General features: G+C 41.4%; 1 protein-coding gene across 9 annotated transcripts in view; it reads left to right on the forward strand.

The window, feature by feature from the left end:
• The window catches only part of COBL (cordon-bleu WH2 repeat protein), a 272,457-nt gene that overhangs the window by 116,900 nt on the left and 139,414 nt on the right, over window positions 1-16,143 (forward strand). The gene's annotated exons all lie outside the window — the stretch shown is intronic.

Genomic DNA, 16,143 nt, shown 5'->3' on the forward strand with positions numbered 1-16,143 from the left:
TAACTGAGTTACAGCGTCCGAAGCCACTTCCCTGAATTCTCAGGAGCAGCTGATGGTTTTGGAGCCACACAGCCTGTTTCCTAAATTCTGCAGCCATACGTTGAAAGAATTTTTTTAAAACTTTCTGTGCCCTCGCATTTCAAAGTTGGCATACAAAAAGCTTCTTCATAATTTTAAATACTTGAAAGAAAATATTTCATAGCGTCTTCTAAATATTGACATTTTAAATGTATCTAATAAAGTTTGATACCATCACTTTAAAAATCACATAGATACATAGACAAATCACATAGACAAACTCTTCTATAACAGTAAAACATTTTGCATTATTATTCTTTTTCTTCATTTCACATTTCCATACTGGTCCCATGTAAAATTGTATTCTTTTCAATATATATTTTGTTTTCAAAAGTCTGTTTTAAATAGTTGAAATGAAATGTGATACAAAACAAGAATGTCTATCTAAATTAGATTTTTAAATTTCATGTGATCATAAAACTGTGGGTAGGAAAATATTCTTCTAGATTGAGTTATTACAATTGCAAATAAATAAAAACAATATAAATATATTACAACTGCTGATATATAATTGTTAAGCATGAAAAGGAAATCTTTCTTGAAAAGACATCTTTTAATAAGATGAAAGGTAATTTTAAAATTTATTCCATATACCCATTAATGAACATAATTTATGGATAAAACCAGAAAAGCTTCAACATTAATCGTGTGACTCTCCGTTTTTATTGGTTTAAACCCTGAGGAAATATTTTACATAAATAAGTACAAGAGGATGAAAAAGTTTACTGCTATAAAAGTGCCTTTCAATTCTTTGAAGTCCTTCTGGTCAATCACATAGTGATCTATTATCAAATATTATTTTGATTGATCTTTTATCTGTACCTGACTAGGTTCTCGTTTAATTGGTCAATAGCCAAGATTTGGAAGCCATTTGACTTGCCAGGGGGATTGTTACTCAATCACACTAAAGTTATTGACTTCTGGGAGGTATAAGAAAAACACTTTATCAAGATTTCTCAGATAATAATTACACTCATTACTCAGAGGCACTTTCTCTTTTTTTAAAATAATGTTTGAAGACATCTCCCCCAAAGGAGCAAATACAGTAGAAATCAAATAATATATGTTGTGAAAAAAATTTTTATTCATAAAGTATTATATACATATAAAGGAGTATTATCATTAAGTGTGATATAGTTTCTGAAATTGTATAAATTGTTTCTAGATAATTAAAGTAAATCAAAATGAGCAATTTGACATCATACTCTTCTTTTCATTCATGTTATATTTTTCAGAAGTCTCAAGTTAGAATTACATGTGTCCCAGCTACTGATTTTACTAACATGTTTATATGAGCTAAGGGATAGCAAAGCTGACCATTTTTAAAAATTGAGATGTAATCAACATACAACATTGTATTAGTTTTAGGCATACAACATAATGATTTGATGTATGTATATATTGAAAAAGGATTACCACAATTAAGTTTAATTAACATCCATCCACCCAAAAAAAAAATTGTGACTGTGTATGCTGATGGATGTCACAGGCACTTTCTAAACCTAATATATCATCAGTAAGTTTTGAGGAAAATGACATATTGTCAGTTTTCACTCAGGAAATTGACATGTTGTCAGTTTTCACTCACTTTTGCCAAAATAGTGTTTTTTAGTGAATGTTAAAAATCTCATCCCAAACTTTTAAGTCTATTTTTGTCAGGATCTTAGGTTTATAGATTTAGCCCATTCAATTTATGGAGAATGTCTGCCATATAAATTAATTAGCAAAATGGGCCCTTATTGTCCAATCAAAAAGCCAAATCACATTTACTTTTGGTTAAAAAAAAAAAGTCAAGTCATATTTTTAATTTGAGTAAGTGTGTTAATATGTATCCTCCTGACAATTATCAATCTCAGTTCTGAATCTAAAGGTAGCTAACTATAGAGTCTCAGTTTCTCATCCATCACTTTAAAAACATAGGAGTTTAATACCCTAGACTTGATGCTGTTTTCCCTTTTGATTCCCATATTTTAATGCTCTTTGAAAATCAGCTCTCAACTTTCCTGACAACCAAATCTTGCTGGTTTCCAATAAGAAGGATTTAACTCGTGGTGGGAACTCAAGCCAGGCTGGAGCCTGGGGTGGCCGCAGCTCGTCCACAGAAACGCATGGGACCAGTATTCTCATCTGACCCCAAATTAACCTGAGTACAATTACATAATGAGAAGGTCTCTTCTTCAGCTGTATAATCTTAAGCAAGTCTTTCCTTGCCATAACCACATCAGCAATGTGCTTCTTTGCTATAAAACAGACTTAAATCCACTGAGAATGGTTTAAAATGTCCGTGCACTCAATTAGTCCGTAAGGCTTATCTTTTGTCAGCCTCAATTTTGGCCACAGATTGTTGGAAAATGTCTTCTAATATTTCACACACTCTGCCAGCAAACTTTGTGTTTGAGTAGAGGATCTGTTAAACTACCCTGTAGGGCTTGACTGCTCACACCTCTTTGGTTATTACAGCATGCCAGGAGTTACTACTTTTTCTACAGCAATGGATGGTAGCATAAGTTTTGCAGTGGGCGTTGCTAATTTGTGTGAGATTTTTTTTCTTACTAATGTAGCCTAAGAACACATTCATGACATGATAGACAGATGATAGATAGATAAACCTAGGCAAAAAGTTCATAGGAAATATCCAAAGCATTTATGAGGAAAATCATAAAATTCTACAATTTTGTGCAAATGGAAAGACGGGCCATATTCTTAGATATGAAGACTCAACATCATTATGTCATCAGGTTTGTTGTAGAGCTAAGTGAACTGATTACACAGAGCAGTTTAAGGGAAGCAGGAAGAACATTCAATACAGATATGGAGTGGTCTCTAGGATTTTTTTTTTTTCATTTTTTAAAATCATGTGTGACTTTTACTAGAAATCAAAGTCAATAAAGGAATCTGCGATGTGGTAGATTAACTCTTCACCTGGAAATAAGAGTTTCCTGGGTTTGAAGTCCTAGGGCAGGATAGCACTTAATAAAATACTGCTGGCCGAAGAGGATGACGCCCACGGCTGCCACCACCTGCCTGCCTGTGCCAGGCCCATGCTTAGTTACATAATCTCGTTTCATCCTCCCCACATCACTGTAAAGCAGGTGCAGCCTTCCTTACGCAGACGCAGAAATTCCCAGCTTCCGGAGGCCAAGTGGCTGGTCAAATCCGTTGATGTCTGCTTTTGTTTCTCAATGTTTTATGTTCATGTTTATATTTCTTCATGTCTGTGATGTCTTATCTGTGCTTGAGATTATGCTTTCCTTTATCAAGCAAGTTGGTGATGTAACATTTCTTAAGAGCGCTGCTCCTGTTTTTTATACATTTCCCCAAGCCCTTGACTCTTAGCTGAGTGCAGGCATCTGCCCTTGGGGTGTAGGGCTGAGCTTTTACTCCCAAGCAGCAGAGGGGACCTCTCTGTCTCCCCTTTCTTCATCTGTATGACGGGCACAACGCCATCCACCCTGCAGCATTCTTGTAAGGATTAGCAAGTATAGAGCTCGGCTAATAACTTTAGGAAGCATTCTGAGATGGTGAGTAAACTGGATCAGAGCTTCACTAGGAACCTTCCAGATAGTATTGTTATTTTTCCTTGAGAAAATGCAGCTAGTTTCTTATATTTGTAACCTGAAGAGTCGGAAGAGAATAGATCTGCATTTAAAAAAATTATCCTCAGGTATGTAGATAGCCAAAGTAGTCAGATCTTTCCTGGAAAGATTAATTTTATGTAAACTAACGTTTAGTCTATTCCAAGATACATTTTCATTTTCTTAATCAAAGGACCCTTGAATCAGAGTGAATATAATCACCTCACGAATGATTTCAAGCAGTTTTCCTGGAATTCGGCATTTTCTGGGAAACTGTCCCTTCTCTGTGCACGCGTGGCGTCCCACAGATCTGGACCCTGAGACACACGGAGGGAATGTGGTCAGGGTCCACTGGATGTGATTAGCGGCGAGGTGGGAACGGTCCTCAGGCCTCGGTCTCCATCCTCTGCTGTTTTCCTAAGTCACATAGACAGCAGTATGAACTCTGCACCTTGATGGAACAAGACACCTGAGCTCATTTGTAATCCAGCGCACAGGAATGCCACACGCGCAGAATACCGCAGCATCTGGTAAGGTGGTAAATAATGCTCTGGTGTAGGAGGAGAAGGACCCGAGTTCTTAATCCTGCTTCTGTTATTAACTCTGGGATTTTGGGGAAATTGTAAAATGAACCTGTAGTGACTGACCTTTTATAGGCCCCTGGCCTTCATTTAAATGCTATAAATTTGACCAACCTAAAAATTTATCAATGTGAGCCATACCAGATACCATTGTGTTGCTTATTACCATTGTTATAAAATCTTTTGGTGAATGATTTTTAAAAAGCATTGCCTCAATTTAAAAAAATCATCTGGGGCCATGTTTCCCCTGTTCAGGCAAGTATGGAAGGTTTCCATCATCCTAGGAGTTGCTCACCATGTTCTGAAGTGATTCTCGATCCAAAGCCTGAATAAGCTTTTGGGGTCCAGGTTGAAATGTCCCCGCAGAGTCATCTGGCCCGGACGGAGGCAGCTGCTGTATTGAAGTCCTGCCCTTACGAGCCCAAGAAGTTGAGAGGAATGCCCATCAGTAACATGACACTTTCAGAAAAAGTTATTAAAAACTAAGTTGTAAAGCAAGTTCCATGATTGAGTGCCCTGAGTCCCATGCTCATCAGAGAGCCTGTATTTCTCCCCGGCTTGCACGGGTCTGTTAAGAATCCCGTCCCAAGCGGATGATTAAAGAGCTGGCCCCCCAAAATGCGTGTTGAGTCAGATCCGCCACAAGGGGGCAGTGTTTTTCCAGACACAGCAAGTCCTGCTGAAACTCCTGGCCTGAAAAAGCTAAAATTTGCTGTTTTTTGAGCATTCACAAAATCGAGGGCTGAGCCACGTTTGGGATGTAGAACTAATTTTTGTTATACATCCATTTTGAAGAGATATTTAAAAAATCTAGCGTATACCTTTCAAAAATGTTTTATATTCAAGATTATAAAATAAGTACCATATGGAAAGTTTTAAATGGGGAGTGAGGGAGTCACGTGGCATGCCAACAGCCCAACACAATTTCTCGTCACTTTGTATGTTCTCTTGAGCCTTTCTGGTGCCTAAGGCCAACTGTGATGTACACAGAGTTGTGCTTTTTTCCTTTAGCGTCATGTCATTTACAATTCGCTCTGGTACAACAATGGTCTCTTAATGTTTTAAAGGTTGTGTGATCATCCAGGAAGAGGGAAAAGTGTGGCTTTTGTTTCTGTTTGCTTGAATCTGGATTCTGACTTTAGCACGTACAACTCTGTGACCTTTACAGCCTCCCCTCCCCCATGTGTGCAATGGGTTTGTCATCACTCCCAGGGCTCCTGGCACTGGGAGGGGCTTGTAGCTGGCGCTTGCTAAGCTGCATCACTCTGCCCCGTTACTTGTTGCTTTTTTCCTCTGGAACTATAAATAATGAGAGGGCCATCTTCGTCCCCAAAGCCCATATTCATTTGGGGAATTTTCCTTATAATAGAGACTTGCAAAGGTATTAGGGAATCAGAGGATGAGACAGTTTTATGGCTTTCAAGACAACACATGTTTTCACGTTGCTTCCCGAAAGGGTGGTGCCACCAGCAACAAATAACAGTACTTATAGCCACTCAGTTTTTCATTTCAGATCCAGTGTCTTGGACATGAAATTTCTATCAAAGAGTGGAAAGGACACAGACCCAAAAATGTAATTTAGAAAAATGATCCTAAACTTCTTTGCATACCTATTTGCCCATTCACAGTAGTTTTTAAAGTTTTCATGTCACATGCTCTCCAACGCAAATCTGGAAACTGTCAGAGGAAGGTTTTGTTTTTAAAGCCTCAAGGAATTTTTTTCCAAAACACTGGATTCTTAGAATGGGAATAATATTTTCTAACTAGAGCCGAAAAGGTTGATTGAAGGGCCTCATGCCAATACTTAGTTCTCAAAGGGAAAACAAGAAATGTAGACGTTTAACCTCTCGGCTGAGGATTCAATGTTTGTAGGGAATGAGCGGTAAAAAACGTCCATTTCAAAACACTGATTTTCCTCATTTTCCTTATTTCCCTTAAAACATGAGTATCTATTTTTTCCTAATGTCTGTATTTCTTTTGTGACCTTCTCCTGCCCTTGGATGGAGAAGCAGAGATCTGTAGAATTGCAGTTGCCTGCACACGGCTTGGTTGAGTGAATGGCATTCAAGTTGCTTCTCAAACTAGGTGGCAGAGAGAAGCAGACCCCTGGTCCCTCCATGCCCTCTCCACTTGGGGAAAAGGCAGCTTGTTATCCCGGTGGCTTAGCCCCAAACCTTGGAGGCCCCCTTTGCTTCCTCCATTCTCCATGCTCCATCTGCCATCCAGCTCAAAGCCCACCTGCTGCCTTCAGAATACATCCCGAATCCCACTGCCTTGCTCTTCCCCGTGGTCACCGCTCCTGCTGGCCTTCCCGTGGCCTCTCTCCCAGCCTCGTCCACAGCCCCCCTTCTGGCCTCACTGCTTTGGGTGCAGCCTCGTGCACTTAGCAGGCGGAGCGAGGCTTTGTGAAGGGGGATCCTGGCCAGACGCCTGATGACCACTGCGGTGGTGGCCTCGTCTCACTCAGCCTAAGACCGTCCTCCACAGCCTGCCACCCCCAGACACTCTCCCCACCTCCTCTCATCCCGGGAGCATCCCCCCGGGATTCCGGACAGGCTGTTCTGGAGTCTCTGTCCAGACTGACAAGTGGTGAGCCTGGAGCCTCTCCGGGTGTGTGCATTCAGCTTCTCTCAAATCATGGCCCACCTGCTTCATTGCACCCGCCCCAGTGCTGTGCTTCGTTTTCTTCCTGAGCATGTCTTGGCCCCTGAGCTCCATGCTTTTCTCTTCCAGCTTCTCCCAGTTCTTACAGGCGGGATGGCAGTGCAGCTGGGGCTGCCACCTGCCACGCCCCCTCTGTTCCAAACACAGGAGGCCGCTTGCCTCTCCCCATCTGTTCGCCGAGCGTCCTCCAACGACTGCACGTGTGTTCGAGGCCCTGCCCCCAAGGTGACCTGTATCGGATGCCCTCTGGCCTGGTTCACCCACCCTGGAGCCTGGGGTCCTCCTGAAGCCCCCCACACCCCGGCATCCTCCTCCTCTCCTGGTGTGGTTTGGGCTGGATTTCTCCCTTCACTGTGGCCTTTGCTGCCTCTTCCCATCTTGTCATATTTTCTTGATTTCTCCATCTTAAATGTGTCCCAGGTTGACCTCGATGCCTTCCTTTACTTCCTGTGGGGCTGATTACAGGTCTGCACTCCTAGTGGTCGTGGGGAGGCCCTAACGTCCCTCTGCTCTACCAGTCAAGGCTCCCCCCTTAGACACAGACCCCGCTGTCAGGGCCTCTCCCCTTTGCAAAATGTTGGTATAGTTCCAATTTATAGAAAGTTGCAAAATAAAATAAATAGTCATGAGTCATCCACCCACGATTAACAGATGTTCACATTTAGCCCAATTTGTCTCATGTCTTTTTGAGAATTTCTAAGAAGTACGGCAAATGGAGACACAACTGCCTCTAGAACCATAGCAGACCCCTTTCCCTTTTCCTTCCCCAGGGATAACAGCCCTTTCGAAGCTTTTATATTTTAAAAATACAGTAAATGGTTATATGTTCATAAACGGTGCACAGTATGTCTGTCTGTTTTAGCGACGTATGTAATGATTTTCCAAAGTCTGAATCTTTTTTAAAATTGTATTGAAGTATAGTTGATTCTCAATGTTGTGTTTAATTTCTGCTGTACAGCAAAGTGACTCAGTTACACATATTATCTATTCTTTTTCATATTCTTTTCCATTATGGTTTATCACAGGATATTGAATATAGTTCCCTGTGCTCTACAGTAGGACCTTGTTGTTTATGCATCCTGTATATACTAGTTTGTCTCTGCTAATCCCAAACTCCCACTCCATCCCTCCCCACTCCTCCCCCTTGGCAACCACAAGTCTGTTCTCTATGTCTGTGAATCTATTTCTGTTCTGTAAATAAGTTTATTTGTGTCATATTTTAGATTCCACATATAAGTGATATCATATGGTATTTGTCTTTCTCCTTCTGACTGACTTCACTTAGTATGATCATCTCTAGGTCCATCCATGTTGCTGCAAATGGCATTATTTCATTCTGTTTATGGCTGAGTAGTATTCCATTGTCTATATGTACGACACCTTAGCAAAGTCTGAATCTTCACTCATAGAATAAGAAAAGTTAATGTTGAGAAAAACACAGACAAGGAAGGACAGAAGGGAGTTGGGGGGAGAAAAGCAAAGGAAGAAGATGCAGGGTGCCTCACAAGTGATCCCTCTCCCCTCCGCCCCTGCCCGAGCCCCTCTCTGGGCAGATTTCACCAAGGCTCTGCTGTAGGAGACCAGGGGGCCACCGGACACTTGGGCTACAGCGAGGAGCCAGGCTACGCCCTGCGTTCAGGAGAGACACACACAGGGGCGCCCCCCACCCCGCGCTGCTCAGACTCCAAGCGCAAGGGCATCGCGGGGTCTTGTGAGAATTCTGACTTAGGGGGTCCAGGGATGGGGCCTGCGATTTGGCATTTCTAATGAGCTCCCAGGTGAAGCTCTGTGCTGAGAACCGAGGCCCCGAGCCCTGGCTCCTGGGTGGAGAGGTGGAGTCGGGCTTAGAGAGAAGCACACGGAGCGGAGGGGCAAGTAGGGTCTGCGCTGGGACCAAGTCTGTGAGCTGGTCCACAGGGGATGTGGGGAGGTTGTGCTGCCCACAGAGGGGACGGGCCGGGTGCTCCCGGGCGTGTGTGTGTGCAGGTGTGCGCGTGTCAAGGGCAGTTTGCAACGACTCTAGATTGGAAACACACTGAATATATGACTTCCTGCTTCTCAGTGTCCGACCCTCAGTCTGGGGTGAGAAGGACCAGAGCTTTCTTCTCATCTTGCGGTCGGAATGATGCCCATATTTACCTGGTGAAGAACGTTTGCTGCCCCAGATGACTCAGTGTGCATCTATAATTACATCATAAGCGTAACCCTTGAAGGACAGCCTCCAATGAAGCCTAAGGCTTGCTCATGACGTTTCCTGCTGGGTGACCCTAGTGAGCCTGGCATCTCCTTTTGGAGGAGACGCTGAGATCAGCTTTCAGGAGGCACCGTTCAGGAATTTCGGCACTGAGCTTCAGACTGAGATAATTTGATAAACTTGGACAGTACCCACTGATTGGATATGGGAGATACAAAGGGGAGAAAAACTAAGAAAAGTAAAAAGGTGAGAAAGGAATGTTTTGCCTCTCTGGCTCGCATAAAATATATGACATAGATATTGATAGATATTTGATCAGAGTATTTGGTTAAACTATAAAAATACATATTTAGTGATATTTCCTAAGTGGTTTGTCTTTGCTATTTGTTTCCTTTAGCATGATGGATTTCTGTCATATATTGTCTGGATGATTTTCTAGCTTTATAACAAAAATACAAGCAAATCATAAATGCAGATGGTTATGCAGGTTGTTTCTTTGAAAATACCATGATTTACAGAAAAAAAAATGTGATTTTCACCTGCATCTGAATTTCCTTGCCATCTCTGTCTTGGTGTGAGGTGAATGCCATGTGGTTGAGTGGAGGGGGCAGAGTGGATGCTAGCATCTTCATTACAGGTGACACAGGCCCTCCTCCATGTAAGTCACCATAATGGGACCTAGAACAGATTCTAAACAACTCATGGAGTAAAACTTAAATAGTACCAAGCAGATGTCATGTTCCTCCATTCAGGCTCCCTTAAGTCAGGCGTTTACTGATTTTAGTTGCCAGTCTGTTCTACACACACTACATCTTAGGTATCTGGCTCTGAGTATTAATTTATGGGGAAAGAGGTTAAAATCTGTACAAATGAAGCTGAGGGTACATATGAACCGTGCAGTCTTTTCATTACCAAGGAGAGCTGTCTTTAAGCTCTATGAGGGCAAGAGCCATTTATTATTATTATTATTATTATTATTATTATTATTATTATCATTATTATTATTATTATTATTATATTTTCATGACTCTATCCCTAGCAACGAGGGCGGTGCCTGGAACCAAGAGGAGGGACCTCATTTGTGCCCACTGAGCATGTGCATGACATGTTCAGAGCACAGCCAAAGAAAACTGATTTCTGGTTCATTTTGTTACTAGAGACAAACATTTAGTATAAGCAGAGTCAGGTTACACACAGAAAAAAGAAAGTTATTAATGCTGAAGTTTATATCCCAAGTTGCCCAGCGCTATAAGTTTTATGCAAAGATTTTGAATGATTCCCTCCCTGGAGAGAGGAGAGTAGAAAGAATTTCAGAGTAGGAGATGATGTCCCACACTTCTCTTGACAGTTTTGGAAAATTGTTGCTGCCCCCTCCTCTCCTTGACCTGCACGTGTAGGTCAGGCATTGGGAGGACCTGGCAGGCATGCCCATGGCCACCTTTCCAAACACCTGCCAGACACCAGTGCTACCGCCTGGCCCAGCCTGTTCTAGGACACACTCTGTCGGAGAGGAGGGTCGGTGCTCCACAGCCCATGTGAGTCCCTAAGGCAGAGGTGAGAGAGAAGCTTCACTTTAGTGTTGCTGATGGGTCACAACAATATGGATTGTTTGGTTAAACAACGTTGTGCTGAGGTCTTGCTTCCTCCTGTGGAATAGCACCTGCTCCACGGGAACTGCGAATGACGTTAGCTGTGTGGTACCTGTCACCTGACGCTCTCAAAGCTCCTTCCTATCTTGGCCCCCGTGATGCTACCCACGGAGCAGCAGTGGCCCCTGCAGGTCCCCAGAGGTGAGGAGAACTTTGCTGTGCTGTCAGGTGCTGTGCCGAGACCGGCATCCGCTGCCGTCTTGAGGATGTCATGCTCTACCCAGGCTGACGTCTGAGGAGCGAGGTAGAAATAGTATTGGGGGGATTTACTTTACTCTTGAGAAACTGAGACTAGAAGTTAGGGTGCTGTGGTTACAGATGAGAAGATGCGGACCATATGCGTATCTATTTGCTGTCAGATAATTCTTGGAAAATCATACTCTGGATGATGCAAAGTCAGCAGGACCCATGAGTCAGGTGAGTTGAGGGAGGCTGAGTCTAGAGCCTTGTTCCAGGGTAGAATAAAGCTACAGAGCCATTTCTGAGCTGGATGTGGAGGCAGATTATGACCAGGGGTCAAGGGTTAGGAGGTCTGAAAGGTTAGCTGTGGCCACTCCCATTAAGGGGAATGGTCTGTTGCAATGTGGGGCATAACACATTGGTCTATACTTGTTCTACATTGTTAGATCCAAACAGTCACCTTCTCAGATTTTCTACTTAAGACTACTATTTAAAACGGTAGGGGGTCCAACAAAGAAAAGTCCAGGACCAATCAGCTTCACTGGGTAATTCTATCAAACATTCAAAGAAGAATTACACCAATCCTTCTCAAATTGTTCCAAAAAATAAAAGAGGAGGGAACACTTCCAAACTCATTTTACAAGACCAGCATTACCCTGATTCAGACAAAGACACCAACAAGAAAAGAAAATTACAGGCCAATATCCATGATGAACATAGATGCAAAAATCCTCAACAAAATATTAGCAACAATATATTAAAAGGATCATGTACCATGATCAAGTGGGATTTATTCCAGGGATGCAAGGAGGGTTCAGCATCAGCAAATCAATCAATGTGATGCACCAGATTAACAAAATGAAGGATAAAAATCATATGATCATCATAATAGATGCAGAAAAGGCATTTGACAAAATTCAACATCCATTTATGATTAAAAACTCTCAACAAAGTGGGTATAGAGGGAACGTACCTCAATATAAAAAAGGCCATATATGACAAGCCCACAGCTAACATCAAACTCAAGGGTAAAACTGAAAGCTTTTCTTCTAAGATCAGGAATAAGACAAGGATGTCCCCTTCACTACTTTTATTCAACATATTATTGGAAGTCCTCGTCAGAGCAGTCTGGCAAGAAAAAGAAATGAAAGGCATGCAAATAAGGAAGGAAGAAGTAAAACTGTCACTATTTGCAGATGACATGATACGATATATAGAAAACTGTAGAGACTCCACCAAAGAACTGTGAGAATAAATGAATTCAGTAAATTTGCAGGATACAAAGTCAACATACAGAAATCTGTTGTATTTCTATATAGTACTAATAGCAAACTATCCAGAAGAGAAATTAAGAAAACCCATTTACTAATTGCGTGTTAAAGAATAAAATACCTAGGAATAAATTTAAACAAGGATGTGAAAGACCTGTACACTGAAAACTGTCAGACATTGAAGAGAGAAATTGAAGAAGACAAAATAAATGGAAAGATGTCCCATGCTTGTGGACTAGAAGAATTAATATGGTTAAAATATCCATACTGCCCAAAGCAATAGATGGATTTATTGCAATCCTTATCAAAATTCCAATTGGCATTTCCCATAGAAATGGAAAAAGCAATCCTAAAATTTGTATGTGACCACAAAAGACCCCGAATAGCCAAAGCAATACTGAGAAAGAAGAATAAAGCTGAAAGCATCATGCTCCGTGATTTCAAACCATATCACAAAGCTATAGTAATCAAAATGTTATAGCATTGGCATGAAAACAGACAAACAGAGCGATGGAATAGAGCAGAGAGCCTAGAAATAAACCCACACATATGTGGTCAATTAATTTATGACTAAAGAGTCAAAAATATACAGAAAGAATAGTCTCTTCAATAAATGGTGTTGGGAAAACTGCAGAGTCACATGCAAAAGAATGAAACTGGACCCACTGTCTTACACCATATATAAAAATGAACTCAAAATGGATTAAAGACTTGAATGTAAGACCTGAAACCATGAAACTCCTAGAAGAAAAATGGGTGGTAAGCTCCTTGACATCAGTCTTGGTGATGACTTTTTGGATTTGACACCAAAAACATAGGTGACAAAAGCAAAAATAAATAAGTGGGACTACATCAAGCTAAAAAGCTTCTGCGCAGCAAAGGAAACCATCAACAAAATGAAAAGGCAACCTACTGAATGAGAGAAAATTTTTGCAAATCATATGTTCAATAATGGGTTCATATCCAAAATACATAAAGAACTCATACAACTTGATAGCAAAAAAACCCCAAACGATTCCATTAAAAAGTGGGAACAGGATCTGAATAGACATTTCTTCAAAGAAGACATAGAAATCGCCAACAGACACATGAAAAGATGCTCTACATCACTAATCATCAGGGAAATGAAAATCAAAACCACAATGAGATATCATGTCACACCTGATAGGATGGCTTTTATCAAGAAAATAAGAGATAACAAGTGCTGATGAGGATATGGAGTAAAGGGAACCCTCATGTACTGTCGGTGGGATTGTAAATTGGTGCAGCCACTATGGAAAACAGCATGGAGGTTTCTCAAAAAATTAAAAGTAGAACTACCATATGACCCAGAAATACCACTTCTTGGTATTTATCCAAAGAAAACAAAAATACTAACTTGAAAAGATATATGTACTTCCATGTTCATTGCAGTATTGCTTATAATAGCCAAAATATGGAAACAACCTTAGTGTCCATCAGTGGGTAAATGGATAAAGAAAATGTGGTACATATATTCAATGGAACATTATTCAGCCATGAAAAAGAATGAAATCTTGCCATTTGCAAGAACATGGATGACGGACTTTGAGGGCATTATGCTAAGTGACATAAGTCAGACAAAAAAGACAAATACCATATGATCTCACTTATATGTGGAATCTAAGTAAATAAGTAAACATACAAATGAGCTCATAGATTCAGGGAATGGATTGATGGTTACCAGAGCATGGGGTGGGGAGTGGATGAAATGGGTAAAGGGAGTCAAAAGGTACAAACTAACAGTTATAAAAGTTATAAAATTAATGTCCTGGGGATGTCACGTACAGCATGGGAACTATAGTTAATAATGCTGTAATGTATATTTGAAATTTGCTAAGAGAGCAGATCTTAAACGTTCTCACCACAAGAAAAACATTCTGTAACTGTGTGTGGTGACAGATGTTAATTAGATTTACTGTGATCATTTTACAATATATACAAATGTTGGATCAATTGAAAAAAATAAATAAAACAGTAGCATATTTTCCCATCTGTCTGCACGAATTCAGGGCTTTTACTCTCTAGGATCAATGGCACGCAAATCTTTTGAGGACAGCCACCAAATTATAAAGGTAGGCTGAGGTGCTGTAACAAGTGAGTTCCCCAGATTCAGAGGCTTGGATCGCAAGTTCCCGATTCTGCCCATAGCCCTTCCAGGATTGGAGTTGTCCAGGGATGGAGACCCTAACCTGTCAAGGACACAAGAGTCCAGATGCCCACCATCATCTCCCTGTCCATCCATTTGAAGGAATGACGGTGAAAAGAGGTTTCCACTGGCCAGTCTGGAGGTTGCTTGGACATCACGTCCACTCATGTTTTATTGGTGAAAATGTAATGACGAGGCCACGGACAGCGGCAAGGAGCCTGGGAAGTAGGTCTTGGCTGGCTACCGTGTGACAGCACTTGGCTTGAAATCAAAGAAGGGAGACTGGGTTTTGCTGGAAGCTGGTTGTCCCTGATGTTACCCCTGAAGTGGGACCAAGAATTTGGCCTTCCTCCCAAGGCTGCCTCGCTCTCTGCTCTTTCCCTTGACAGGACGAAGCGGGGAAGCTCTCAGCAAATTGTCTGAGTTCAAATTAACTTGCTGTTTGCAGCACTTTACTCATTTACTTTGTAAGAGAATGTAAGCGTCTATATGAGATTTTAGGTAATTGAAAATGCTGTAAACCAAAAACAGAAGCAACAGCAAAACCTTTATCAATTTAAATTTGGTGACACATATTAAGTGTGTTCATTTTTAATTAATACAATTTCAGTAATGAAGTTACTGAAGTTAATTATATTTCAGTAATAAGATATTAATATTACTTAATATATTAATTTTCAATTCAATTTCTGATTTTCATTTAATAAGTGAAAATAATACTTAATGTTAATTAAATAAAATTCATTCAGTGGTGAAATAATACTATACAAGTAAGTTTGGGTGGGGGGATTATGTTTACATTTGTTTTAGCATAAGTTTATGTATGATTCCTTCTTTCTTGTTATTCTAGTTATTTGAAAATGATTTGCTACATATCTTGTGACTGTATATATTTAAATATCAGCTATAATAATTGGCAGCAATAAAGCAAAATTAACAGTGAAATATTATCAAGGAGCAAGAATGGCAACATTTGAAAGCCTAATCCACTTACGTTTAGCTTAAGTGACGTGCTCATAAAAGGGCATCCTGCCTCTGTGGGCTTCTCACCGGAGACAGCGTGTGTTTGAGAAGAACTTGACAGTCCCCCGTGGCAGCCAGGACCCACCCAAGAGGACAGAACTGGGACCTAGGGTCAACTGTAGCAATGTTGGAGTTTAATCTTATAAAACAAAATAGCGGTAGCTCCCTGGCAGGCGGGTAGTGGTCCTCAGCCAAGTGTGTGCCTAAGAGTCTTGGTACCTGAAAGCAGGCCTACGGCTCTGGTTCCATTGGGTCCATCACTGTGGATCCCTGAGCCTGGTCTGAGTTAGAGGATGCCCACACTGGAGCAGTCAGAGCGTCCCCGTCTCAGGCCTGAGAAATAGAAACGCAGCAGAGACCTTTGCAAATCACCCGACAAGGATGAGAGGAGATGCCGTTTCCAAGCAGACTTGTACTGCCGATGACTTTGTGTAGCAAACTGCTTTTGATTTTGGAATGATGTCTGCCTTTGCCAACTCCTCCTTAGCGATAGAAAGTGTAGGTAGGGCCCTGTGAAAACACTCACGGTGATGGATTTCCAAAAAGGGAGGGGCTACCTGGGAACTTTAGACAGTATTAATTAGTAGTTTATTCCAAGTTCTTTCTCTTGCGTTTGGTCTGGTAAATGTGCTAACAAGAGATGCTGGGCCAAGACGGTGTCTATAAACATGCAGACAGCCCTGCAAGCGTGAATGCTGGATCGGCTGGTGTGCGGGCTTCCTGCGGCCCTGGAGGTGGGGAGAAGAGTGAGGTGTGGTCCC

This window comes from Balaenoptera ricei, chromosome 9 (assembly GCF_028023285.1).
Source record: "Balaenoptera ricei isolate mBalRic1 chromosome 9, mBalRic1.hap2, whole genome shotgun sequence".
NCBI lineage: Eukaryota > Metazoa > Chordata > Mammalia > Artiodactyla > Balaenopteridae > Balaenoptera > Balaenoptera ricei.